Below are 26,972 nucleotides of genomic sequence, written 5' to 3'. Positions count from 1 at the left end.
CCCTGGTCTGTGAAGATCCCACATGCTGCAGAGCAACTGGGTCCGTGAGCCACAACTACTGAGCCTGCGCGTCTGGAGCCTGTGCTCCGCAACAAGAGAGGCCACGATAGTGAGAGGCCCGCGCACCGCGATGAAGAGTGGCCCCAACTCGACGCAACTAGAGAAAGCCCTCGCACAGAAACGAAGACCCAACACAGTCAAAAATAAATAAATAAATAAATAATTATTAAAAAAAAAAAAAAAAAACCTATTGCCCTTCTTTAACAAATAACAGTGGATAGAATCTTTAGTTTATTTGAAGCACTGGAATCATACCTTAATTCTGAAGGAAAGACCCCAAATTTCTTGTTGACTTTTATGTAATCCATTTGAGTAAAGCCTACTTATTTGTTGCTCACAGTTTTCAGTATCTCTTTAGCAACAAGAATATGCAAATTGAAGGAAAAGCAAACCATTTTGTTGAAGTACTTCACTGCTTAAAGAAACTCGTTAAATGTGTTTAAGAATTGATGGAAAATGTATCCCTTCAAGTAACAAGCAAATGAAAAGATGCTCAACATCACTAATTATTAGAGAAATGCAAATCAAAGCCACAATGAGATTATCACCTCATACCTGTCAAAATGGCTATCATCAAAAAGTCTACAAATAACAAATGTTGGTGAGGATGTAGAAACAAGGGAACCCTTGTACACTGTTGTTGGGAATGTAAATTGGTGCAGTCACTATGGAAAACAGTATGGAGGTTCCTCAAAAAACTAAAAATAGAACTACCATATGATCCAGCAATTCCACTCCTGGGTATATATCTGGAAAAAAATGAAAACACTAATTCAAAAAGATACATGCACTCTCATGTTCATAGCAGCACTATTTACAATAGACGAGACTTGGAAGCAACCCAAGTACCCATCAACAGACAAAAGGATAAATGGATATATATATAGGAATATTCCTCAGCCATAGGAAGGAATGAAACTCTGCCATTTGCAGCAATGTGGATGGACCTAGAGGATATTATTTTTAGTGAAATAAGTCAGACAGAAGAAGACAAATACTGTATGATAAACTTATATCTGGAATCTAAAAAATAGTACAAATGAAATTATATAGCATAACAGAAACAGACACACAAGTATAGAAAACAAACTAGTTCAGTGGGGAGAGGGGAGTGGGGGGCACATTAGGGGTATGGGATTAAGAGATACAAACTCCTATGTATAAAACAGAGAAGCAACAAAGATATATTGTACAGCACAGGCAATTCTAGCCATTATCTTATAATAACTTTTAATTGAATATAAACTGTAAAAATACTGAATCGCTATGCTGTACAACTGAAACTAATATACTATTGTAAATCAACTATACTTCAATTAAAAATTAAAAGGGATATAACAATTTTTTAAGTTGCTAAGCAACAGACGCAAATGTAATCTTGAAGAATGGAAAAGCAAGGTAGCCATGAAAAATGTTATTATGTTTTCCAATCTGAAGAGCAATTCTTAGAATTGTTAACTTTATGCAAGTGCATAGTCAGCATACCGGCTCGTAATGTTAATGTTGAGGCTGTTGTCTTACTAATAAATGTTCAGTGGACAAAAGAAGGAAGTAAAGTGGATGTGACCACTCTATAATCTATGTTCCAGTGTAAATAGACTCTAACTGCAAGTAATTCCATAAGCAAATTCTGCAGAACAAGGAACCATTATGGAAAGTCAAATCACCAGAGAAATATAATTAACAAAAGAGGTATGTAAGTTAGGTACACTTTATTTCAGATAAACAACAAATAGAATAAGTATGTCCCATGCAATATCTTTTAATCTCATTGCCAGTTAGAAATAATTCAAAAATAGCTGATTGTCCCGTGTATTTATTTGTTAAATCTGGCAACCCTAAAGTCCAGCCCAAAAGGAGCAGAGAGACACCTACAGGAACTCATGTGGCAGAGGTACACTTTCCATTGCAACTGAACCTGGGGAGTCTACCTCTGAGGTTGCTGGCTTACATCCTCTTACCACGTGACACCTGAAAATTAAGAAACTCGGAAGAATTCAACCAAGAATTAGAGGGAAACTGAATCCTGACGACTTCAAGTGAGCTCTTAATTGCAACCCTAATCCCATACTCATCAGTTACATGAATCAATACTTCCCCTTTTTTGTTTCAACCAATAAACCATGTCTTCCCTTAACATCCAAATGGTTCCTCGAAATACAAGGCTCCATCCCTACCTGTATGCTCCAGACTCAGGTGCTTGGTGTAGGCCTACAGCAAGCACATCAGTTCACCCCATCAGAAGCCAGCTGCCTCGGTGGGCACTTGCACACAGGACGCTACCCCTATTGGAATTCATCTCCATCTTCCTTTCCTCTTGTCCCTGGAACCACTGTACACCTTAGGCAACTTCCCCTCCACCAAGCCAAATTTCCCAGCCAGACCTCCATCTCCAGAAACACCTGGATCACGGTGTGGAACAGATGCCTAGCAACTTTAGTTTGGGGTCAGGAAACCCAAAAACCATCAACCATCTCAGGGACCAGAAACCCAGAACTTCCGGGAAGAGAGGAGGGCTTTTTAAATTAGCTTTCAACCTCTGGAGTCACCCCTGGCCACAAATGTAAATTACTGAAAGCAGAGTAAGTAGCTAGACCATGAATCCCTACAGAGGGATTGTCAGTGTCAGCCCATATTCTCTCCAACACTGAATTGCCTTTCCTCTAAATGTGAGTTATGAATAATCAGCCCCATCCCAGGTCGTATCCTTCCCAGCAAGGAACAGACCCTGATTCAACCGTGCTGTATCTGCCCTAAGGGTGTTTGCACATTCATGCATATGCCCCCCTGACATTAGGTGTGGGGTCTGAGGCTTGGTGTGGTGTAACTGCAGGGCACCCCATGCCCGTTGTAGTCAGTTGTCAGCAACACCTTCTGAAGCACTGTGTGAACAAGATGAACAATTGTACCTGCATTCATACCACCCTCTGAGCCCTTGGCATGAACACAAAGCATTTGAAAATGTTTCCTCTTTTCCCTCAGTACTATTCAGTTAAAGAGCTTCCTGCGTTGGGGGAACTTCTTGATTTTCCTTGTGAGCATGATTTGGGGAAAAGAAGAAGCAAAACAGAGTTAGAAGCAGAGGGAGACTCGGGGTGACTCCTGGACTCACTAACTCCTGTTTGGCCCGGGTCTGTATGAGCCCCTTGTGTGTAAATCCTATCTCCCTGTCTCATCTCCTACATGTGTCTGCAGTAAAGCAAAGACCTAGGATCCAGGCACAGCTTGCTGTGTGGCCCAAGGCCAGTCACTCAGCCTTTCGATTTGTTTTGATTTTTTACTCTTTTAAAACTTTTTTGATATAATTGTAGGTGCACATGCAATTGTAAGAAATAATAGAGAGATCCTGTGTACTCTTCACTCAGTTTCCCCCAATGGTAACAGCATCTTACAAAACTGTAGTACAATATCACAGCCAGGATATTGACATTGATAATCCATCCATCTCATGCAGATTTTCCCAGTCTTAACTTGTACCCGTGTGTGTGTGTGTGTGTGTGTGTATTTAGTTCTATGAAGTTTTATCACATGTGCAGATTCATGTATCCACTGCCGTCAAGATATAGAACAGTTGAATGCTTTTTTTAAATTAATTTTTCTTGGAGTATGGTTGCTTTACAATGTTGTGCAGAACAGTTGAATCCTTTGTGTTGCTCTTCTGTACCCACACCCTCGCCTCCCCTCCATCCCAAACACCTGGCAACCACTAATCTCATCTCCGTATGGCAAATTTTGTCATATACTTCGTTACATAAATGGAATCACACAATACATAGTTTTCGGGGAATGGCTTTTTACCCGAAGCATAATTCCTTTGCAAGTTGTTGCATGTATTAATAGTTTCTTTTTTAAATTGCTGAGTAGTATTCTATGGTATGGAAGTACCACAGTTTAACTATTTACCCATTGAAGGATATCTACGCTATTTTCACTTTTTGACTATTACCAATAAAACTGCTGTGAACAGTCATGAGCAAGTGAAATGCAGCAGGACCTTCCCCCCCACCCCGCCCCGCCCGTGTCCTCAGCCCGCTTTTGTCTGTGGAAAAAATTTAGCCAGGGAATAAGTTTAATCTGAGAAGTGAGAAAATGCAGAAACAGAGGAAAACAGTCAAAGGAGACCAAATAATAGTTTTGTCATTAAGCATAGTCAAGGACCTTTAGTTTCACCTTAAGGGCTAGAGATAATATTCGGAGCCATATCCTGTGATCTGTCTTATAGATGCTGAAACCCCCAGCAGGTGGAAGAAGTTAACTACATGATGACCAGGCAGTAGCCATGACACAAGCTGCCACAATTCCAGGAATTGGCCTCAAAGAAATGGAAACAAACAGATCCTGGAACTGAAGATTAACTGTACCTAACACAATCAAGATGATGCTGGTCAGACCACCAATGACCAGTTTCAAGATGACAGTCAGAGCTGACTATACTGTTTCTACATGTAGCCCCCACCCTCTATCTATACAAGCCCTTGTCCCCTGATTGTTAGGGGCGGGAGTCGGCCTTTGGACAAGCATCCCCCCACCCGCCCCACCCCGGTTGCCGGCATCCAACATAAAGCAAACTTTCCTTTCCACCAACCCGGCCTCTTTATTGGCTTTCGAGCAGCGAGCAGCTGGACCCCACTCTTGGTTACACAAGTTTTTGTGTGATCATAAGCTTTCATCTCTGGGATGAATGCCCAAGAGAGTAACTGCCAAAGCATATGGTAGTTGCATGTTTCGTTTTATAAGAAATTGACAAACTATTTTCCAGGGCATCTGTACCATTTTACATTCCCAGCGTTCAGCCTTTTCAAGCCACCATCTCTCCCTTGGTTTGAAGTCCTTGAGCATCAGCTCCACAAAAATATCACTTGCCTGAGTCACGTCCCCAGACTTCTCAAGTCCTGCCCTTTTCACCTACTTGTTAACAAAGTTCCTCTGGACTGCAATTTGTAAGAGTCAAATAACATTACGGATTTGTAATACTGTCAGATTATTAATCTTCCTAGACTGTAGGCTTTGCTTTGTCTATAGCCTTTCTCACTCCAAAATCTAAAGGTTGCTTTTCTGGACTCATGATCCAAAAGCTAGGTGAGATAAGAGTCGGAGGGAGCCAGAATGAGCCACAGTGCCCTGAACTCTCCACCTCTCTAGGCGTAAAGACCCCCACCTTAGGTGGTTTCAGTGCCTTTTTTTCGCAACACTCTTCTCAGGCTCCTACATGCTACTTTTGCCTTTGCCTTTGCTGACTCCAATCATTTCAGTATCTTCTTTGTAATGATCCACCTAACTTGGCCCTATAATACTTGACCTCAGACAGTGTGGTTGTGTATGAGAATGAGGAACTACTGGGTGCCTTTGGTTATGTTGAGTTCGGTGGTCTGATGAGGGATCCAAGGTAAGCCCAGGTTCACTGAAAGCTCAGCACATGGGGCAGGGCCCATCTGTGGTCCATCCCCTGGAAGTGTTTCTGTAGGAAACCTATCACATCTCCTCTAAGTGCATGAACATCACAGGAAGGCACCTCAATCCTGATGGACAAACTCATCACCAAGGACAAGATCTATCACATTGTGAACAAACATGGCTGGAAGAAGACACCAAGAGTAGCTTCCCCAATCAGGGAAATGCTGCATCTGACAATATCCATGCAGATATTGTCTTTGTGTTTAAAGATAAACCCATTCACACCCCCTTGCCAAGATGGCACCTGTGTGCTCCACAATGACTCCATCAAATGCAAAGCCGGGGGCCTGGGGCAGACCTGTGGGGGCAGGAGGGAACAGGGGAGAGCCATGATTAAATATGATATGGACATTCTTTTTCCTTCCCAAATACTGCTTCTTTCTTGTCATCATTCCTTTTTCCCCCTTTTTCAGTCATTCTACCACCCAGCTTGTTCTCCCTCTCAGTCTCATTTTTCCCCAGGCAGATGAATGCCCCAGACACAATTCTTTTCCAAGGCCTTTCCCCGGCCCTCCCAGGGACCACCAGAGCAATACCCACAACACACACCCTCACCCAAGACACACCCAGCTCTGTGTCCACTGGACAATGGCTATGTTTTCTAGAGTAGAAAAAATGGTAACTTTTCAGAAAAATGTTCCTATTCCAGAGCCCCTCAGTAGCTGGGTGGCATTGTCACAGGTGGGAGGTAGGGAAGCCAGCCCAAGACAGGAGGGAATTTTCATATCCCTGGCTTTAAATCCAGTTCTCATTCAGCTACTGAAGAGTGACCTGAGTGCTACCAGGAGGTATGGGAAGATTTCTTGCTCAAGCCTGAAAATATAATGTCTCCTTCCTCTCCCAGCACTACTAAGACATTTCCACTGTCCTTGTCTGCTCAGTGAGTCCCAGGGAACAAGTGTTCTCAGCTCTGATAGATCCTCCTCACTGGACTCTCCCTTTGTCTTATTCTGTTCCCTCCTTCTGCCATAAAATATATCTTCTCCCATTTTTAAAAAATTCTGACCAAGCTGGGAGGACTCTGGTTCATAAATCAACTGCGTAATTTTTTTTTAATTTTAAGACTTTATGTTTTAGAGCATTTTCAGGTTCACAGCAAAATTGAGAGGAAGGTATAAAGATTTTCCATAGACTGCCCCCTGCCTCCCTACATGCCCAGCCTTCTTCATTATCAACATCCCTCAACAGAGTGGTGCTCTTGTTACAATTAATGAACCTACACTGACACATCGTCATCACCCAAAGGCCATCATTTATGCTACAGTTCACTTTTAGTGTTGTGCATTCTATGCATTTCATCAAATGTGTAATGACAGGAATCCACAATTATAGGATCATATAGAGTATTTTCACTGCCTTAAAAATCCTCTGTGCTCTGCCTGTTCATCCCTCCCTCCCTCCAACCTCTAGCAACCACTGATCTTTTTACTGTCTGTATAGTTCTATCTTTTCCAGAATAGCATCTATTTGGAATCACACAGTACGTAGCTTTTCAGATTGGCTCATTTCCTTAGGAATATGCATTTAAGATCCCTCCATGTCTTTTCATGGCTTGATAGCTCATTGTTTTTTAGAACTGAATAATATTCCATTGTCTAGATGTGCCACAATTTATTAATCTATTCACCTACTAAAGGACATCTTGGTCTTTGTAATTATGAATAAAGCTGCTGTAAACATCTGTGTGGAGATTTTTGTATAGACATGTTTTCAACTCATTTTAAATACCAAGAAGCATGATTGCTGAATCATATGGTAAGAGTATGTTTAGTTTTGTAAGAAACTGCCATACTGCCTTCCCAAGTGGCTGTAAGTGGCATTAAGTACATTCACATTACTTTGAAACCATCACGATTATTAATCTGCAGAATTTTTCAACACCACAAACTGAAATTGTATTCATTAAATGATAATTCTCCATTCTTCCCTCCCCCAAGTCCCTGGCAACCAGCATTCTACTTTCTACTCCTATGAGTTTGGCTACTCTAGGTATATAAGTGGCATCATACAATATTTGTACTTGTGACTGTTTTATTTCACTTAACATAATGTCTTCAAGTTTGATTCATGTTGTAGTATGTGTCAGAATTTCCTTCCTTTTTAAGGCTGAGGGAATTCCATTGTATGGATATACTATATTTTGTTTATTCATCCATCAATGGACACTTGGTTGTTTCCACCTTTTGACTATTGTGAATAATGTTGCTTTGAACATTAATGTACAAATATCTGTTTGAGTCCCTGCTTCAATTCTTTGGGGTGTATACCCAGAAATGGAATTGCTAGATCATTCTATGTTCATTTTATGTAATTCTATGTTTGCATTTTGGAGGAACTGCCAAACTATTTCCAACAGCATCTGCACCATTTTACCTTCTCACCAGTGGTACCCAAGGGTTCCAATTTCTCCACATCCTCATCAACACTTGTTATTTTCTGGGGCTTTTTAAACTAATAGCCACCCTAATGGTTGTGAAGTGATATTTCATTGTGGTTTTAAGTTGTGTTTCCCTGTGATTAGTAATGTTGAGCATATTTTTGTGCTTATTGGCCATCTATGTATCTTCTTTGGAGAAACATCTATTCAGGTCCTTTGCCCATTTTTAATTGGGTTGTTTGGGGGGTTTTGTTACTGAGTTGTAGGTGTTCTTTATATATTCTAGATATTAACCCCTTCTCAGATATATAATTTGCAAATATTTCCTCCCATTCTGTGAATTGCCTTTTTACTCTGCCCTTTGGTACACAAAAGTTTTTAATTTTGATGAAGTCCTATTTGCCTATTTTTTCTTCTTGGCTCTGTTTTTGGTATCATATCCCCAAAGATCATTGCCAAATCCAACGTCATGAAACTTTTCCCATAGGTTTTCTTCTAAGAGTTTTATAGATTTAGCTCTTATGTGTAGGTCTTAGTCCATTTTGAGCTAATTTTTGTGTATGGTGTAAGATAAAGATCCAGCTTTATCATTTTGCCTGTGAATATCCAGTTTTCCCATCACCATCTGTTAAAAAGACTACCCTTTCCCCCATTGAATGATCTTGGAATTCTTATCAAAAGTTATTTTACCATATAGGTAGTTTATTTCTGGGCTCTCTATTCTATTCCATTGGACTATGTGTCAGTCTTTATGCCAGTATCACACTGTTCTGATTGCTGTAGCTTTGTAGTAAGTTTTGAGGTCAGGAATGTGAGACCTCCAACTTTGTTCTTCAGTTTCAAAATTATTTTGGCTATTCAGGGTCCCTTGAGATTCCATACAAATTTTAGGATAGATTTTTTTATTTCTGCAGCAAATGTCTTTGGGATTTTGATAGGAATTGCACTGACTCTGTAGATTGCTTTGAGTAGTATGGACATTTTAACAATATTAAGTCTCAGTTTGTGAACACAGGATGTCTCTCCATTTATTTGTATCATCTATCATTTTTTTCAGCGATGTTTCATAGATTTCATACATAAAGTTTTATATGCATAAGATTCTCAGGAAGCATAAACAAGAAACTAATAATGACTGTCACAGGCTGGGAGTAGAGCAGCTGGAGGCTTTTATATACTTATTGTACCTTTTTTATACTTTTCATGTTTGCCACAACAGGGTGAGGTGAAAGTGGCACACGGGGCACAAAATTTAAGGAGATGCTCACTCTCAGGGGCCAACACTGCCCTTGCACAAAACTGAGAGTGAGCACCTCCTTAAAAGATGGGCTCTAGGCTCCCACCCTAGTCCTTGGTCTCTCGGAAACTTTACTAAAAAAAAATGACTCACACACAATTCTCATCTCAAACTCTGCTTCTGGGGAACCTAACCAGAGACAACCTCTAATGTCTGCTAAAATGTCAAGCCCTCAGAGAGACTTCCCTGGATTCCGGCTTTCTAAAGTAGGAGACCCCTAACACCCCCTATTCTCTATCACAAATCGCTGTTTATTTCCTTCATACAACTTACCTCCATGTCTACCACTCATTTATTTACTTATTGTTTCTCTAACCACAAGGTTGCACCCTCCATAAAGACTGGGACCACTGTCCTAGCCCAGTTTCTGGCATGTAGTAAGCACTTAAAATATATCTGTTGAAGGAATATGTGCATGAATTAATGAATTTACTCCCTGAATGTCAAAATAAAGTTCAAGGTGGGTGACATTTTTTGTTGATAAAATTAAGATTCTAAATTCAAGTATCATCATGATAGTAAGAGGATGTATTTTTAAAGGGCTTTTTAAAAGTACAGTTAGACACAGTACTGTGAGGGAAAATACTATTCCTGAAACTCATTCTTTTTTGTCAAATTCATATTCCTCATCTGGCTCTGGTTTTTTCAGCCCCTAGCTGCTGCTTTTTATTTTCCTTTTTTTCTTTCCTTTCTTCTTCTTTTTTTTTTTCTGAAATATTCCTACATATTTCCATTATGTCATGTATTTTGTAACTATACCTTAAATATCTGATTTCTTAATACTCTCTGGGCCTGCAGATCTGTTTTGCCTTAGATAAGCCTCATAATTGTAACACAATGATATGATCAGTGCACCTAGGGACCCTCTTTTATCTGCTTTATCCTTTATACAATGTAAACGCTCTACAAGCTTCCAGGACACAAAACTTTTTTTCCAAAATATTATGTAAATACTAAAGACGTCTTTTCCCCCTCAAGGGCCTATGAATGTTTGTAGACATTGGAGATTCTTACAATATTCCTTTGTAGCAAGCAAGAGCAGAGACTTGGGAGAGGATTGAGATATGGAGACCCTGGGGCCTGGGAGATGATTGCATTTAGGAAAATACTCAGAGGGTGAAATTTCCAAGAAAGCAGTTGCTCCCAACATGCAAAAGGCTTTGTTGGTCCCCTAGCCAAGAGAACGGTGCCCAATGGGACCCTCTGTGTGTGAATATCATTGTGTGGATGTGTGCTTTCCATGGATGTGGTCTTTGCTCAGATGTTCAAGGATTTGCTCTAGGAGTCAGCAAACCTTCTGAAAAAGGCCAGATAGTGAATACTTTAGGTTTTGCCAGCCACATATTGTCTCTGTTGAATCTTCTTTGTTTGTTTTTTACCTTTAAAAATGATTTCTAGCTTGAGGACACTGTGAATAAGACTGTCTTTGTCTGCCATAAGTTGCCAACTCCTGATCTAGAAGACAGTAAGGAAGGGAGGATGTTACCCATGCTTCTCCTGGTTTCCTTTACGGTTTCTTGTCTAAGCCTTATTATCTGCCTTCTCCCTAATAATATTACTTACCCATTCATTGGTGTGTCAGTGTCAGGTGTTTTAAATTCATTGCCGAATCTCATTGACTAATCCTTTGAGGTAAGTACTATTATTATCCCCATTTTGTAGATGGGAAAACTGAGGCTTAGGGAAGTTAAGTAACATTCCCAAGTTCCCACTGCTAATAAGTCACAGAGTCAAGAACCAGAATTAAGTCCGTCTCATTCCAACTCTCTCATTTGTTCTTTGCAGTAGAACGTGACAATGGCAGCCCTTCCTTTACATATTTCCAATCCATCCTACACATTTTACCCATTGAATCTTCCTAAAACATCAGTTTGATCGTGACATTCTCCTTCTCAGAATCCTTCAGTGGCTCTCCATTTTTTACCCAGTACAGTAAAGGCACCTCCATTTAGCTCTTGATATGACCCCAACTTAGCGTCTCAGCTTTATTCCCATGCCCCTATATTTCCCCAGTCCTTTGGTCCTGCTGAATTGCCCTATTTGTTCTCCCATCAGGCAGCATGGCCCTCTTCCACCACCATGTTTTTCCTCCAAGAACATTCTCTTTCCCACCTCCCATCTCCACTTACCCACCTTCTGCCTTCTCGTAGACTCAGCCCAACTATGCCTCCTTCATGAAGCCTGCTGTGGACCCTTTCCTTCCAGTCAGGATTTGATGATGCTTCTCTTAGCACAGCTATGGCCCGTTGCTTGCAACTCTGTCTGGGAGTTAAACTTGGGGGCTGATGTTTAGGGTGTGGCGTGGACATGATCCATGCCGTTTGAAGGTCCCCTTCTTCCAAGCGGCCCTCAGCTGGGCTTGGATATGCCTGTCGTTGGCACCTGTCCCCAACTAAGACCTTCTAGTTTCCTTGCATGCTCAGTATCTCCAGGACCTGGTTCTTGTTTTGTTTGATGATCTACTGCATGTCTCAAGGGCATAATTTTACTTTAGCTGGAGTTTCATCAAATAGACTTTCCAATTGTTCGTCACTCAAGCCTGGTCTTGCAAGATGGAAAATTGAATTTGGCCAATTCTGACACTCCCTCCTCAGACCATGTCTCAGGTCTTCAGCTCTCTTGCTAACTCCAAGACTCACACGCATCAGGCTACCTACCTTTTTAAGGTATCTCCTACCTGACACACTATTTTCAAATATATTATCACATTTAATCTTTACAAAAACCCTGTGAGGCAAATGGTGTAGCCTCATTTAACAGATGAATAAACTGAGGTTGATAAGAGTTAAAGGACTTGCCCACAGGTCACTGTGTCTTCACTGAGCTCGAACATTTCCCCCAAATGCCCCTCAGAGACAATAAGCAGCAGATCCAGGCTCCCAGCCTCTCATATCCAGAGGAATTGTCTTCAGTGCGTTTAAGTAAATGCTGCAGCCAAAATCTCAGGAGGGAAGGGGAGGGGCAGGGAGTAAGAAGGACAAGAAATATCTGAAGGCATTTCTCCCAGGAACCTCTTGCCCGTTTCTATGAGGCTCAGACCTTTTGTGGTATGAAGGAAATTTTTCCTTACCTAATATTTTTACTGTCTTCTACCCTGTCAGGCTTGCCTTTGCTGCACCCCAGTCTCCTGTGGGGACTTGTAATATGAACATTTCATTTCTGAATCTGCTACATCAAACACCCTTAGGGTAAAAAAGTGTGTGTGTGCACGTGCATGTGTGTGCACGCACACGCATGTATACACATATATATGTATTTAATAGCTCATTGGAAAACCACATAAAGTTACCCTGCAAAGTGCATGTGATTTTCACATGGTGTTAATTTCACACATCAAGGGTAAAACTGAAAAAGATGTGGCTATTTAAAAAAAAGTTTAAACAAAGAAGAAGAAAGTGAACAAGAATGAGGTAGGAATTGAAATTGCTGAAATGCTCATTCAAACAAGAGACTAGGTCAAACTCCAGACCCACCAGCAAGAAGTGAGACAGGCCTGGGGTGAGGAGGGTTGTCCTGAATGGCCTGGTTACCACAGCTTCCAGCTAAGAACTTTCCTTCAACAGCCATAAGGCAGCTTACAACCTCTGACATTCTTGTCCTTTTTTATTAATGTTTTAATTTTATTGGAGTGTAGTTGATTTACAGTGTTGTGTTAGTTTCAAGTGTACAGCAAAGTGATTCAGTTACACATATACACATATTCTTTCTTCTTTAGATTCTTTTCCCATATAGGTCATCACAGAATATTGGGTAGAGTTCCCTGTGTTATACAGTAGGTCCCCATCGGTCATCCATCTTATTGACACACTTGTCCTTAATCATACTTATCAAGTAGGTAAATTTGTCTCTGAGGAAATTTTCTCAAACTATTTCTGATGTTGTTTCCTTCCTTCCTTCATTCATTCAAGAAACAGTTCTTGATTTCCTGCTGTGAGCCAGGCAGCCTTTTAGGTGCTATAAAGGTAAAACTGACATCTGGTCCTACAGAGAGATTGGACTTCACCATGGATAATAGAAGCAACAGCAACCGTTTGTTAAGCGCTCCTCATGTGCCATTAGTTATTCCATTAATAGGCACAAATAACCCACAAGGTCCGCTTTTCCTTATGTCTACTAGGGAAATGAGTATGTTCAGGAGTGTGCCCTGCCCCATGCTCAATGGTTTCTGCCTCTAGAGCTCAGCCTTCATCTACTGTGCCCTCTAGCCCAGAGCTGTTTTGTACAGATAAGTTGCAAGCCAGGAATATAATTTTCAATTTCCAGTAGCCACATTTGAAAAGAGGTGAGAAGAAACAGCTGCAACTAATGTTAATTATATATTTTAGTTAACCCAAAATACCCAAAAATACTATCCTATCCACATGTAATAAGTACAAAAACTATTGAGAGGGTATTCCCTGGTGGTCCAGCAGTTAGGACTTGGTGCTTTCACTGCCGGGGCCCGGGTTCAATCCCTGGTCAGGGAACTAAGATCCTGAAAGTTGCATGGCGTGGCCAAAAAAGTAAATAAATATTAAAAAAAAAAAAAAACTACTGAGATACTGTACAATTTTTTTCTTCTTCGAAGCCTACTGCATGCTTTACGTTTACAGAGCATCTAATTTGGACTGATCCCATTTCAAGTGCTGAGTGGCCACCTGAGGTTACTGGTGACAGCGTTGGACGGCCCCGCTCTCCTTCCCCGGGCGAGCACGTTAGCAGCCTTGCATAGCAGGGCAAAGCATGGATCAGCCTCTCTGAGGGCACAGAGGACAGCTCGGTACTCCCGCATTAGTGGAAGTGAAGCCTTCATGGAGAAAGTGATATTTGAGCCAGACCTTGAAGATGAGGAGGGAGTGGGTGGGCGCAGGGCAGAGGTCATTCCGGGCTGGGGGAGCAGCGTGAGTAGAGGGAGAGACACCAGGAAGGGCAACACCAGTCCAGGTTGCCGGCACGTAGGATCATGGGGAACAGCGTTTTTATACCTTCTTACCATGCCCCATGAAGAGAGATATGTTTTACACATATTTACCCACGCATTGACTGCAGATACACATATGCATGCAGATACGCACATGTATCTACATCTACATATATATGTATGTACACATACACACCTATGTAACTGACCTTACTACATATGACACACTAAGATATCTTCTGTTCTACTTAATTCTCTTCTATTATAATTTTTTGATGCTAGTGGGATCCAACAAGTTGATTTCACAGCCACTCTGTGAAATGGTTGGGACTCACAGAGACGACGAGGAGGACATGCACTGTCTACATCTCCTGACCCGCTTCTCCCTCTTCTTCTTACTTCTGCTTTTCCTCAGTGCAAGTGAACCAGTGGAACTGATTCACCTCTGGCTCCAGAAGGAAACATATGACACTAGCATGACCCACCAGAGCGTTGGATCTGGTGGCTACCATGACAGATATACACATAAGTGTGTGGCCAATCAGAGCCAACTAGAGCTAATCCCACAATTTTTGCTGAGTGATCAGAACAAGGAAGAACCTTTTACACTACACTTGGCAGATGACAGAAGTAGAGGGCCTGCTGAGAGGGAATTCAAAAGAGAGGAAAGCAGGTCCAAGAGCAGAGAAGAACAAGTTTTCAAAGTATTGTTTGTACCCCTGGATCACGCCATGCCTGAAACCTCACCCAAAAATCTACCATGAGACTTTTAAATTATGTGAGCCAGTGGATTCCCTTTCTTTCCTTAAGCCCAACTGGGTTGGGTTTTCTGTCACTTGAAACCAAAAGAATTTGATTGATTAAATCTCCATAAGTGTCACTGTGGATACTCAGTGCCTTTTCATTGCCTGCTTTTGAAAAACTCCAGGCATTTTTCTTCTGAGCAGTTCTCTGTCCTTTACAATGTTCCTTCCCTCTTCTCCCCAATTCAGAATCCCTTTTCTCCATGCATTCTTTTCACCATAGCATTAATGTCTCATAAAGTCTTAACCTGGCTGCTTCTCCTAGGGATATTTGCATTTTTAAACTCACTGGCCAAAGGAGTAATCTAAAAGAATTAGAATTTCAGCAGTGAGGCAGACAGGTGGGGGAGATACCTGGGAACACAGATTCACCTGGTATCTACTCTGAAAGATTCTAAGTCCAGTTCTATACACAGGGACCAGCTTTCAAAAAGAATTTAAATGGCACACTTTTGTTGTGGTGGTAGTGGTTGCTAAGTGATGAGTTCTTTCCTGAAAATCCAAGCTTCCCTCTGGATTTGTGACTCTCCAAAACCCTCTAGCTTAATTTGAAACAAGGCACCCAAAGAAGTATCCTGTGGATACTTGATTCCTTATAGGAAAGTATGAACCTTTCAAAAATAAATGCACAGCCAAAATTTCAGAGCTGCAAAAGGTTGTACCTAGAACTGTCAAATGTCAAAAATAATTACTAGGCAGGATGTTACTCACACATCTAGCCGGCATGATCAAAACTAATCCTTCCTGCCTTCATCTGTCTGAACAAAATTAGGTAGGAAAGCTGCCCAGCCTGATGCTTTGAGGCAACAAGGGTTTGGAAAGGGAGACTCCTCAACCTAATTCTGGAACATTCTCTTTAGCTGTCAGGGGTAATTTTATATGCCCACCAGCCAGTCTTTTTAATTGAAGTATAGTTGATTTACAATATCATGCTAGTTTTAGGTGTCCAGCACAGTGATTCAGCTATATAGAAACATATACATATATATAGATTCTTTTTCAGATTCTTTTCCCTTATAGGTTATTACAAAATATTGAGTAGAGTTCCCTGTGCTATACAGTAGGTCCATGTTGGTTATCTATTTTATATATAGTAGTGTATATCTGTTCATCTCAACCACCTAAGCAGGGGGAGGGACAAACTAGCAGCTGCTGTTTTTATTTGTGTGTGTGTTTTTATACACACACGTATAATTTTGCATAAATGCACAGATTGATTGTATCATACTTACCAGGGTTTTTAACCTTTTCATTGCAAAGTAAAATATAATACAAATGCAGAAAACTATTCAAACCAAATGTACATTTCAATGAATTATTATAACCACCACGAAGGTCAAGAAACAGAACTTTGCAGCCACCCTAGAAACCTCTGTCAAATGCTCCATTATAGCCACTACCTGTCTCCTTTAAAAAAAAAAAAAAAACACTATCTGGACTTTGTTAATAATCTCTTCTTTGTGTTTCTTTATGGTCTTATCACCCAACTGCGAAATCCTAGACAGTATAGCTTAGTTTCACCCATTTAAAGAAAAAATTCTTCATTTCTTCCTGTCATAGTTTCCCCCCTTCTTTTCCTTACAGATTATCTATCAAAGAACCTGGCATGTTGTGTTCAAGGAGGTTGGGGGGTTTTTTTCCAGTATATTTTATGCCTGCTCGCCCTCATGCCTTCCTCCCTCACCCATAGTCCACAACTTTTCTCCCCTACTCTGCACCAAGCAATCATGCTAACAACCGTGTACCCTTCAATCTTTTCCTCTAAGCTCGTAATTCACATGCAGTTGACTTCTTGAGAGATGAACCCAAGAAGCAGTAATGAAGGAGAGGAAGAGTTAAACAGTGTTATCACATCGTTTGCCTCTGTGGGCACCAGAGTCAACCCTCCGAGGAACTGCATAGACCCCGCGCCCCAGCTGCCAGAGCATTTGTCCACCAACTCATCCCTCTTGGCTGGGGCTGCACGTGGGCTGAGATGCTTCAGCAGGCAGGCAAGTGCTCTCCTGGACATAGGAGGAAGCCCTGAGACAGAGCAAGAGAGGCCCTGAGGCATGCACGTGACCGGGGTGCGGCCAGCATGCAGGTGACCATGCACCACAGAGGCACCCAAATCACAGGAGGACCACAGGGAAGTGACACAAGGCAGGGAGAGCGCCTGCTACTGCCCCTCCAACCCAACCTGGCTCCTCCAACATCTCTCCCTCCAGCCCAAAGATGGCTCTAACTTTCCTGCCTTCACCATCTGTCTCATGCTTTTTCCTTCCCATGCAATGATCACTACCCCCTGACTTTAATCGGAGCTTAAAATAATTCTACTATCTTTCAAAATCCCACTTTGAGTACCACACTTGAGAGGCAGCATCTGTGGACTTTGGGGCCCAACGCTGGTACCAAGTCCTGGCTCAGCTCTTCCTGCTGCATCTGAGACTTAAAGTGCTTCCCTGGGGTCACGGAGAGGCGTACGGCTTCACCAAGCACCGACGCACCGGCATCTGATTCGGCCAGAGCGTCTGCTGAAGACAGCATCTACCCTACACCAAAGGTCTCAAAGCAAATGCCCAGAACGTTCCAGCCAAATGAGCTCTGCTTCCCTGGAAACAAGAAATACCTTCAATAAAAGAAAGCAGCAGAGCGACAGAAGGAACAGGCTTTGATAACTAGATAAAACTAGCCTTCTCTTACTAATGCCTTCCCCCTTTCCCCATTCAGTTTCTAAAACTTCCTGAAAATGATTAGGTAAAGGATAGGAAGAGTCCACTTTCTCTAGATATATCAAAGAAGATCTATTTTTCCTGTTTAAAGTTTTTTTTTAATTTCTAAACATGTTTTTTTTCTTTTGTCCCCCCCCCCCCCCTCGCTCTGCTTTCACATCATTGGGTCCCAAAGAGGTTAAATTACTTTGAGTACTTTTTGAAAACTGACAAATAAGCAAACACATGGAAATAAAGTTAGTCACAGTAGCAGATGTTTGTTCAGACCTGATTAAACAAATAAAAATCTGATTCAAGGGGAAAAAACTAGTCTTCAGCACAACCTTTATCCAAGTCTTATCCCCTCAAGCCCCTCCAATCAGTTTTCTCCAACCCCCTTCTCAGTCACTGTGGCCTGGGTCAGATGAAGAGATTGAATCACCCAATAAGAGCAGTCATCTGATCTGCACAAAATTTAGATTGCTTCCAGAACACACTGGAAGATAAAAATTTTCTCTCCAGAGAAAAACAAATAAGAGAGGGGTAGGGAAGTATTCACCTTCACTCATGAAAGGGGAAGCGCCTGGATTTGACAAGCTGGAGACAATTCAGGTATGTGCCACCGGTCACATTGTGTAAATGTCATTTCCCACTTGCCTCTGATGTTAAAAATTTCAAAACTGACACTATCTCATGGTTTGAGAGTTATTCCCTGCAAAATGACAACAAATAATTTTATCATAAACAAGTTAGCACAAAAGTCCTCCACTCCTAATTTAATTTCGGGAGAAACGATGCTAATCCTTTAATTATGCAGCATGTTGATTTGTCAAACTGACTTTTTCTCTGCTGAAAAATACTTTGCTATCACAGAGGGTGCTGATAAATATCTGCTCCAAGAATTTAGAGTGTTATAGAAAAGCTTTCTTCTGAAAAAAAAAAAGAAAAAAAAAGAAAACAAACAGCAGAGAGTGGATGTTCTCTCTCAGAGAGTAGACAATCAGCAATGACCTCCCCACTTCTGCCAACCTCTTGCTGGAGGAGCTGCAGACAAAAGCCACGGGAGCAGGCTCTCAGTGCTGGCCAGCCTGCAGTCAGCTACTAAAGGTGTGTTTCCAAAGGGTAGAGCTAACCTTGAGCAAAGTTCCTATATTAGCCCTGGAAATCGGGCAGCTGTGCTTTGGGGAAAGCGCACCGAGAGGCTTTGGCAGGAGTCCTGGCTGTGCCACGTGGGAGCTGTATGATGCTGGTCGAACCCCAGAACCTCTATGAAAGTCACTTTCCAAAAAACAGGAATAGCAACCTCCACCTTACAAGACTGTTGTTAGGATTAATGAGATAGTCATACGAAAGCACTTTTCCAAGTGTAAAATAAACATATGATAGTAGTGGAATATTAGTTGGTTGCTCCAATAGGTTGTGTTTATAGCGATTTCAGCCCACTTCCCACACTACCAGGCTCCCCTGTGTCCCATGGGAACTCCAAGCACAGGCAAATAACTTGACTCAAACAACCTGCACATAGTTGAATACATTTTAAAACTAAAAAAAGTAAACCTTTCCAGGACTAGAGCCAATGATACAGAGACAGATCAATGGGATACACTAAAGAGTCCAAAAAAAAGATGAAGGTGGCATTTCAAATCAGCGAGTAAAAGATGGTATTGGGGAAACTGGCTAAGCAGAAAAAACAAACAGCACTCAATTATACATCACTTCTTGAATCACGTTAATTCTAAATGGGTCAAAGACTTAAGCTTAAAAAAATTAAACCATAAAAAGTACCAGAGAGGCATAACTAGATATGCGTAAAATTTGGTTGAGGATATCAAAGCATGATGGAAAAAGCTCCATGACAGAAATATTGATAAGTTCAACTACAAAAAAGAAAATCAGTATGGAAAGATATATATGTATAACTATATACAGCAAAAGGAACAAAGCAGATGATTAACCACGATTTTTTTTTAATTGCAACATACTGTGACAGACAGAAAATTAATATAAAGAATATTCTTTACAATAAGAAAAATCTGAACAATCCAATGAGGGAAAAATGTGCAAAGATCCAAAAGCTAAAGTCTGGAAAAAGAAACCCAAAGAGGCAGTTAATAAATGAAGGGACTTAAACTCATTCATAATAAGATTCATATTAAAACAGACATAAAAGTCATTTTTGCATATAAGAAAAAAGTTTGATTATATCTAGTCTTGTCTGGGATGAGGGAATAAAACAACGTTTTTTGGAGAATACTATTTCAGAGAGCCATTTGGCAATTGCTATCACAAATTTTAATGTACATCTCCAGCAATCATATTTCCAGAAATGTAATTTTCCTGCAGGTGTGTAAAAAATTATATGAACAAGGACATTTTTGGCAGCAACGTTTGCTTGCATAAAAAAGGAGGGAGTCCCAAGTGCCCGCTATTAGGAGACTAGTCAAATAAAGTATGAAGTATTCATACAATGGAATAATAAACCAGTTTAATAAGAATAAGAGAGATCTATTTATACTGCCCTGAAAAAAGCTTCCATATTTTGTCAACTGACCAAAGCCTACTTCACAGAAGAGTATAATCCATTCAGGTAACATCAAAGTACATAGATACATATACATCCTTATAAGTACATAGAAAAGTCTATAATGTTACACAAAGGGGAGTAAAATTTAGAGAACTAACGAGGGAAAAAGACTTAATTTCATACTTAATTTCAACTTATATGCTTTGTGAAATTTTTTAACATGAGCTTGTATTATTTTCATAATATGAAATGGGAAAAATTATTCTTATTTTATATGCACATATGCAAACAAGAATAAATGAAAATATTCTAAAAACTAAACTAGATATACCTATGGTCCATCTTTTTTTTTAATTTATTTATTTAATTTATTTATTTTTGGCTGTGTTGGGTCTTCATTGATGCGCGTGGACTTTCTCTTGTTGCGGTGAGCGGGGGCTGCTGTTTGTTGCAGTGCGCAGGCTTCTCATTGTGGTGGCTTCCCTTGTTGTGCAGTACGGGCTCTAGGCCTGGGCTTCAGTAGTTTTGGCACTCAGGCTCAGTAGTTGTGGCTCGCAGGCTCAGTAGTTGTGGCGCACGGGCTTAGTTGCTCTGTGGCGTGTGGGATCTTCCCGGACCAGGACTTGAACCCATGTCCCCTGCATTGGCAGGTGGATTCTCAACCACTGCACCACCAGGGAAGCCCTATGGTCCACCTTGACTATAAAACTCTCTGGAAGTATACGAATTCTTTACTTGGGGACCTGAAGAACATGAAAACTGTCTACATAAACTCAAAACCTCCAGAAACTTTTGAACATAAATGTATCTGGCATGAAATTTGCCTGAGGTATAACTATTTTCTTTTTTCTGAGTGTATTTATGGATACTCCACTTCATTCCAAAAAGAACTTGATTTATTAAAATGTATGTAAATTGTTCTATAAGATTAAAATAAGTGAGAAAATCCAACAGAATGCAAATGGGGGAGGATAAATAAATGAAGTTAGAAATAGGATAAGTAGGGGGAAATTGTGTGCTATGACATCCCGGTGTCTCCCTAGCTTCAGTGGTCCAATGTCTCTGCAAAGAGAGAAACAACAGTTTCAGACTTCACTGTGCCCACAAGGTTACAGAAAACCAATCACTTGTGAAGAGTCCAGTTATTCAGGGTGGTGAATCCTGAGAGAAATTTCTTTCATGACTCCTCATAAGAAAATATACTGCTACATTAACAGGGTTCTCAAGAAAATTCTACAGAGATGAGTTTTCATGGGGCAGTATCTATTTGGGTTATGGAAAATAGAAGGGAAAATATATTATTTCTCTCTACTTTTTAGTGTGGGATCTTCTTCAAAAAAAAATAAAACAGAAAAAAACAGACATTTTACTCACCCAGTTCATAATCATGATATGCAATTTAGATAACCAAAATTGCACAAAAAAAAAAAATATGCTAATGACAAAGCAATGTTTGCCTACCTGCTATCTCCAGCACCTAGCAGGGTGCCTGGTGTATGTAGGCATTCAACGGAAGTGTTCAGACATGATGAACTTGGATTTTGTGTAAACATTCTAAAACAATCTCTTCTGCTGTTTTCCATGATGTTTTTTATCAGTGACAAAATGGACTACAAAGTGGGAAAACACACAATAGAAGCTTGGAATTTCTTTCAAAACATACTCCTTCCTTTCTCTACTTGCCTTAGGAGTTGGGAGGTGGGGCAAAACCGTTAAAAGATAAGTTTTCTGGCATGAAACCAGGAACAGTTCAAAAGGTGCTATTGTACTGCTGTCAGCTTGAGGAACTGTGCCACAGAACTCATAAGAATGATATGGGAAACCTGTGATTTAATCAGCTGCAGACTCGTTACCCACAGGACCTACACAGAGATGCATCCATCCATCAGGGTGTCAGGTACGTATTTCATAAAGGTTGGGGGGCGGGGTGATTTAGGAGTTAGGGCAGAAGTTGAAGGCAGAAGCTGGAGTCCACCCAAGCACTTGTCCCTGGTACGGAACCTTATGCTGGTGGCAGCTACATGGCCTCTCACCTTTAAAAATATAGAAGTAAATCCACCACGCCCTTTGGTGAACCCCCCACCAAGGACTGACACAGACTGACTTTTTCACTCCCTAGTAACAAAACTCATTATGACAGTCAAACGTTTTACCCTCTAAAGATCTAATTTTGCACTCATATATTAACCTAGCAGCCCTTCCAACATGGAACACGTTCCTAACAGAAGTTTCTAGAGGAAGGGCAGTTGCACCAGAATGAGAAGGTCAGCAAGGGAGAGAGAAAGCCCAGAAGCACCTCAAACCAGCTAACCGCTCACTACTAACTAAACCATACCACCATCTCTGGGAGCCGTGAAATCACTAAACCGCCTTCTGTTAGTATAGTCTCATCCTCATAAAGCAGTCAACCAAAGTGGCACAAAAATTGAAATCCTGACGGCCAGTTGAAGGCAGGCCGAGTGCCCTCATGTCCCCTCAAGCCTGAAAGAAACAGCCACACCAATGGCCAGCCAGGCTTCTGAGGCTGGTGAGGAAAGGGGGTGGACCACACACCCGTCAACCACAGGCTCACTTACTCCTTTCTTCATTCGCCTACTTCTTTCCTTCCCAGCGAGACTGCAAATCCATGCCTTCTTTTCCCTTTGTATCTCCAGCATTGCTGAAGAGTCCCGAATGAGTTAAACATCATCCATCAATGCTGACTGATCAATACAATCCTGTGTGAATAGCCAGTGGAACACATGCAACGACACCATACACACCAACTGAAATGCATCCTATTTTTAAAGACATCTAAAGAGCAAAATTCTGCATATTTTATTCTGTAATCCAACCCAAAACCTTGAACTGCAATATCAAAGTTCCAAAATTCTATCACACAAGTAGGAAAAGATGCGAGTGACGGGACCAAAAGGGGTTGAAGAATGTAATAAAAATTAACACCCTTTTTCCAGGAAGATTAAAGGCTCCATCGCTATTCCTTTGCAGATGAAGAGAGTCAGCTACAAGAGATGGATTGTGAAAATAATTGCACAAAGAACAAGGTGTCAGAGGAGGGGCAGGCTGGGATGGGAGAGTCCGTTGGGCAGTCCCGGGGCTCCTGCTACCACATGGCGCTCTCTCCCTTACCTGAGACCTGAAAGAAATTCTCTTGCCAGGCCCCCAAGGTGTCACTGCTACCAAATTACAGACGCCCTAAGAAAGTCCCTTCTGCAAACAGTATCTCTTGCTAGACATAAACACCTCCTTTCAAAGCTTGAAATTTATTAGCGCCCAAATGATGTTTATGACCCTGCAGCTTGTGATCCTGTCATGGATTCTATCAACCAAGGAGACTGGATTAGCTCATGGACCTAGGCATTTATGGGTCTGAAGTGAGCCACTGTTCAAAGAGGGCCGAGGACAGATGGAACTGATCTACCCACAGGTGGATGAGGACCACTGGTGCAGAACGGGCCTGGGCTGCCTGAAAGAACACCCAGGACCAAGGGCTAGAGGCAAAATAATCAATTGGCTATCAGCACCACAGCCAACAATCAACCAGGAGCCATAACCAAAAGAAGCTGGCCACCGGAGAGAAAAAGCAACCAAATGCAGGGGCAGTACCACAACCAGCAAGGAAAAAGCAGCAAGATTTCTTCATTGAAATCAAACTGCAAAAGATGAATAAATGTCAGTGGAATTTCTTCTTAAAGGAACTTTCCGAGTTATCTATAGAAACAAATACAAGAGGAATGCATTTTTGACATTGTGGTTTGGTTTGGTTTTGATTTTTTAATTTTTAAAAAGCTAGGGTTGTGTGCCTTTTTAAAATGCAGTTTCAACATCTGCAAACTTAACCAGAACACTTCAAGAGAAGAGGAAAATTTGGATAAACACTGAAGGTTACTCACTGGGTTAGGAGTTCAGGGAAAGAGAAAAAAAAAGCAGAGTCAATTGAAATTTATTGAAATACTAAACTCCCCCAAAATATAAATGGTATAAAGAAATAATCACTTTTGTATTTTGTTATCATCTTCTGCAGTAGCTCCTAATTTTTCTCAACACTAGTTAATTCATAGTTCATTGTTATAAGGAAAATATAATATGACAGTAATGAAGACATTTAAATTACAAACTTTGACCTTTATCTTTGGGCCCTATCTCTAGAAAAAGAGTAATTGTATCACGGCCTTTTAGAAAGCCCTTTCAAAGAGAGACTTCTAGATTTATTTCCTGGGTAGCAGGCTCTGAAAGATCAAGCCAATCCTGAATGGTGTTTCAGAGCTTTAAGTCTTTTGAGAGCTGAGACTACAACTTTATTCACACATATTTGGACATTATTTGACATATGAAAAAGAAAAAACTGCTCAGTCTTGGGTAGGGTGAAAAAGATGAAAAAAGCACGGTCCCCGCAGATTCAAGGAGCTTACCTTCCTATTAGGACATATGCACAAATAACTAAAGCACACACGTGTGTAAAATGTATAATGGACTAAATGCATGTTCTATGTATTTATTTCCTTATACACACTTATAGATGAAAAAGGTATCCCTCATATATATGTGTGTGTGTGCATCTGTGTGCATTATGTATATGTGTATGCATATGCATATGTATATATATATTGTCCAATATATGTACAGATTGTCTAAGAGCCTGTGTAGGCCTTCTCCATAAGCAGCATGTGTGTCCTTCTGTCAGCTTGCCCACTTGCCATTCTCATGGATGTAAATTATAGAAAGGTGGTCTGAAGTTGTTCATCAGTTCTTTAGCTATAATAAAGCACTGTTCCTAAAAATTTTACTCACTCTCTGATTATTATCCTTCCCAAAACTTACTCTATGCCTAACCAATAGCAAATGAATGTACAAATTGTATTTATTTTAAAAGTTTCTCTTTACACTTTCCCTTACATATTTTGTCAACTTCAGAATTCCAGCAATATTAACCTCTACTACATCTGAATGTGACAGGATTAGGACAGTAGCAAGACAGGCTCGATTACTCATTCCCAGCTTGCCAGTCTACACATCATTTTATGTTTGTCATTCAGTTTTGTCAACTCTCTGCCTTACACATTAAAGCAGCTTTCTGGGAAAGAGTTAACCACCAGTTGATGAGCCATAACCTTTGTTTTAGCTTGAAATCTAGATTCTGCCAAGTCTTTGGAAAAGTCAAATTGGACAATTATCTACATAGTTGAGGGGAAAGACTGTTGCCTTTCTGATCTGGGTGATCCGCCGTGATTACCAGCAGGTTCTTGTCGAATGCCCACTGGGTGCATATCCCTGTGGAAAGGCATTTTCAGTCCTTGCCCTTAGACAACAAATGAGAATATCTACACAAAGTCGTTGAATTACCTCGCAGGGCCCTATTTCTCTCCCTCTCCATCCTAGTGGAGACCTGGCTGTGTTTTTCTCAGGACAGTGCTGGTGTCTGCAGGGCTGGGGCTGGGTGTGAGGGGAGCCGGTGAAGGCAAGCCCTCCTACACTCTAACCAGAGCAATCACGGCGTGCCTGCAGCAGAGCACTTAACCTATTTGTGTCTCCATCTCCCATTTGTAAAACAGGGTAATTATAACCTCCCTGCCCTATATGTCTGTTGGGAAGGTTCATTAATGTTTGTAAATCACTTTGAAGATGGAGTGATTGCTCACTGCTGTGGCAGGTGGAAGATCTCTGGTCCCAGTCCTTCCTCCCTGTTTCCCCGCAGCTCTCTTAGAGGAGAGAGAAAAAGTAACAAATTACTCTTGCCAGTCCCTTTTCCTATTTACATTGAATATCCAAAGGGAAACTTATTAACCCTTTTTCCTAAATTTCTATGTTCTCAGTTCTACATGTTTTCATCACAACCCAGAAAGCATTAATATTTTTAGATGTGATAACTTAAAATTAATATCTTTGTAAAATTCCACAAAGATTGTGGAATTATCATCAATAGTTTTTCTATGCATCAGTTTATACCCATGTTATGTTCAAGGGTATATTTCTATGAATTTAAAAACATGAATCTCGAATGCTATCTCCTAGTGTATCTAACACCTAAATCAGTTAATGTTCTTCAAAAAAAACACCACATTTTAAGTTGCACATAAAACACATACATACACAAATACACACTTAAGTGTGTGGAGTGAACATAGATATATTATTTTATGTTAAAAACGCAAAACAGTGTACTTTAAAAAAAAACCCACTTGGGTATTAAAATGTCTCACAAGAACCACATTTTAAGGATGCATTAGTTTACTTTGGTTGCTTTTCTTTAATTTCAAAAACATAACATTTAAAAAAATAAACTTTTGGACTTCCCTGGTGGCGCAGGCGTTAAGAATCTGCCTGCTAGGGCTTCCCTGGTGGCGCAGTGGTTGAGAATCTGCCTGCCAATGCAGGGGACACGGGTTCGAGCCCTGGTCTGGGAAAATCCCACATGCCACGGAGCAACTGGGCCCGTGAGCCACGATTACTGAGCCTGCGCGTCTGGAGCCTGTGCTCCGCAACAAGAGAGGCCGCGATGGTGAGGGGCCCGCACACTGCAATGAAGAGTGGTCCCCACTTGCCACAACTAGAGAAAGCCCTCTCACAGAAACGAAGACCCAACACAGTCATAAATAAATAAATAAATAAATAAATAAAAGAACGTGAATTTCTAAAAAAAAAAAGAATCTGCCTGCTAATGCAGGGGACACGGGTTCGAGCCCGGGTCCAGGAAGATCCCACATGCCGTGGAGCAACTAAGCCTGTGTGCCACAACTACTGAGCCTGCGCTCTAGAGCCCGTGAGCCACAACTACTGAGCCCATGTGCCACAACTACTGAAGCCCGCGTGCCTAGAGCCCATGCTCCACAATGAAGAGTAGCCCCCACTTGCCGCAACTAGTGAAAG

General features: G+C 41.0%; 1 long non-coding RNA gene across 1 annotated transcript in view; it reads right to left on the bottom strand.

The window, feature by feature from the left end:
- LOC309664526 overlaps positions 1 to 26,751 on the bottom strand; it is a 40,213-nt gene extending 13,462 nt beyond the window's left edge. The window contains exon 1 of the long non-coding RNA XR_014265889.1: positions 248 to 26,751. This is a non-coding gene — a long non-coding RNA (uncharacterized lncRNA). The remainder of the gene's footprint in view (positions 1 to 247) is intronic.
- Between the last annotated feature and the right edge of the window lie 221 nt (positions 26,752 to 26,972).

This window comes from Balaenoptera physalus, assembly GCF_965194825.1.
Source record: "Balaenoptera physalus genome assembly, chromosome: 7".
Classification (NCBI taxonomy): Eukaryota; Metazoa; Chordata; class Mammalia; order Artiodactyla; family Balaenopteridae; genus Balaenoptera; species Balaenoptera physalus.
The sequence above is the reverse complement of the archived record's forward strand: the minus strand, read 5'-3'. Positions and strand labels throughout refer to the sequence as shown.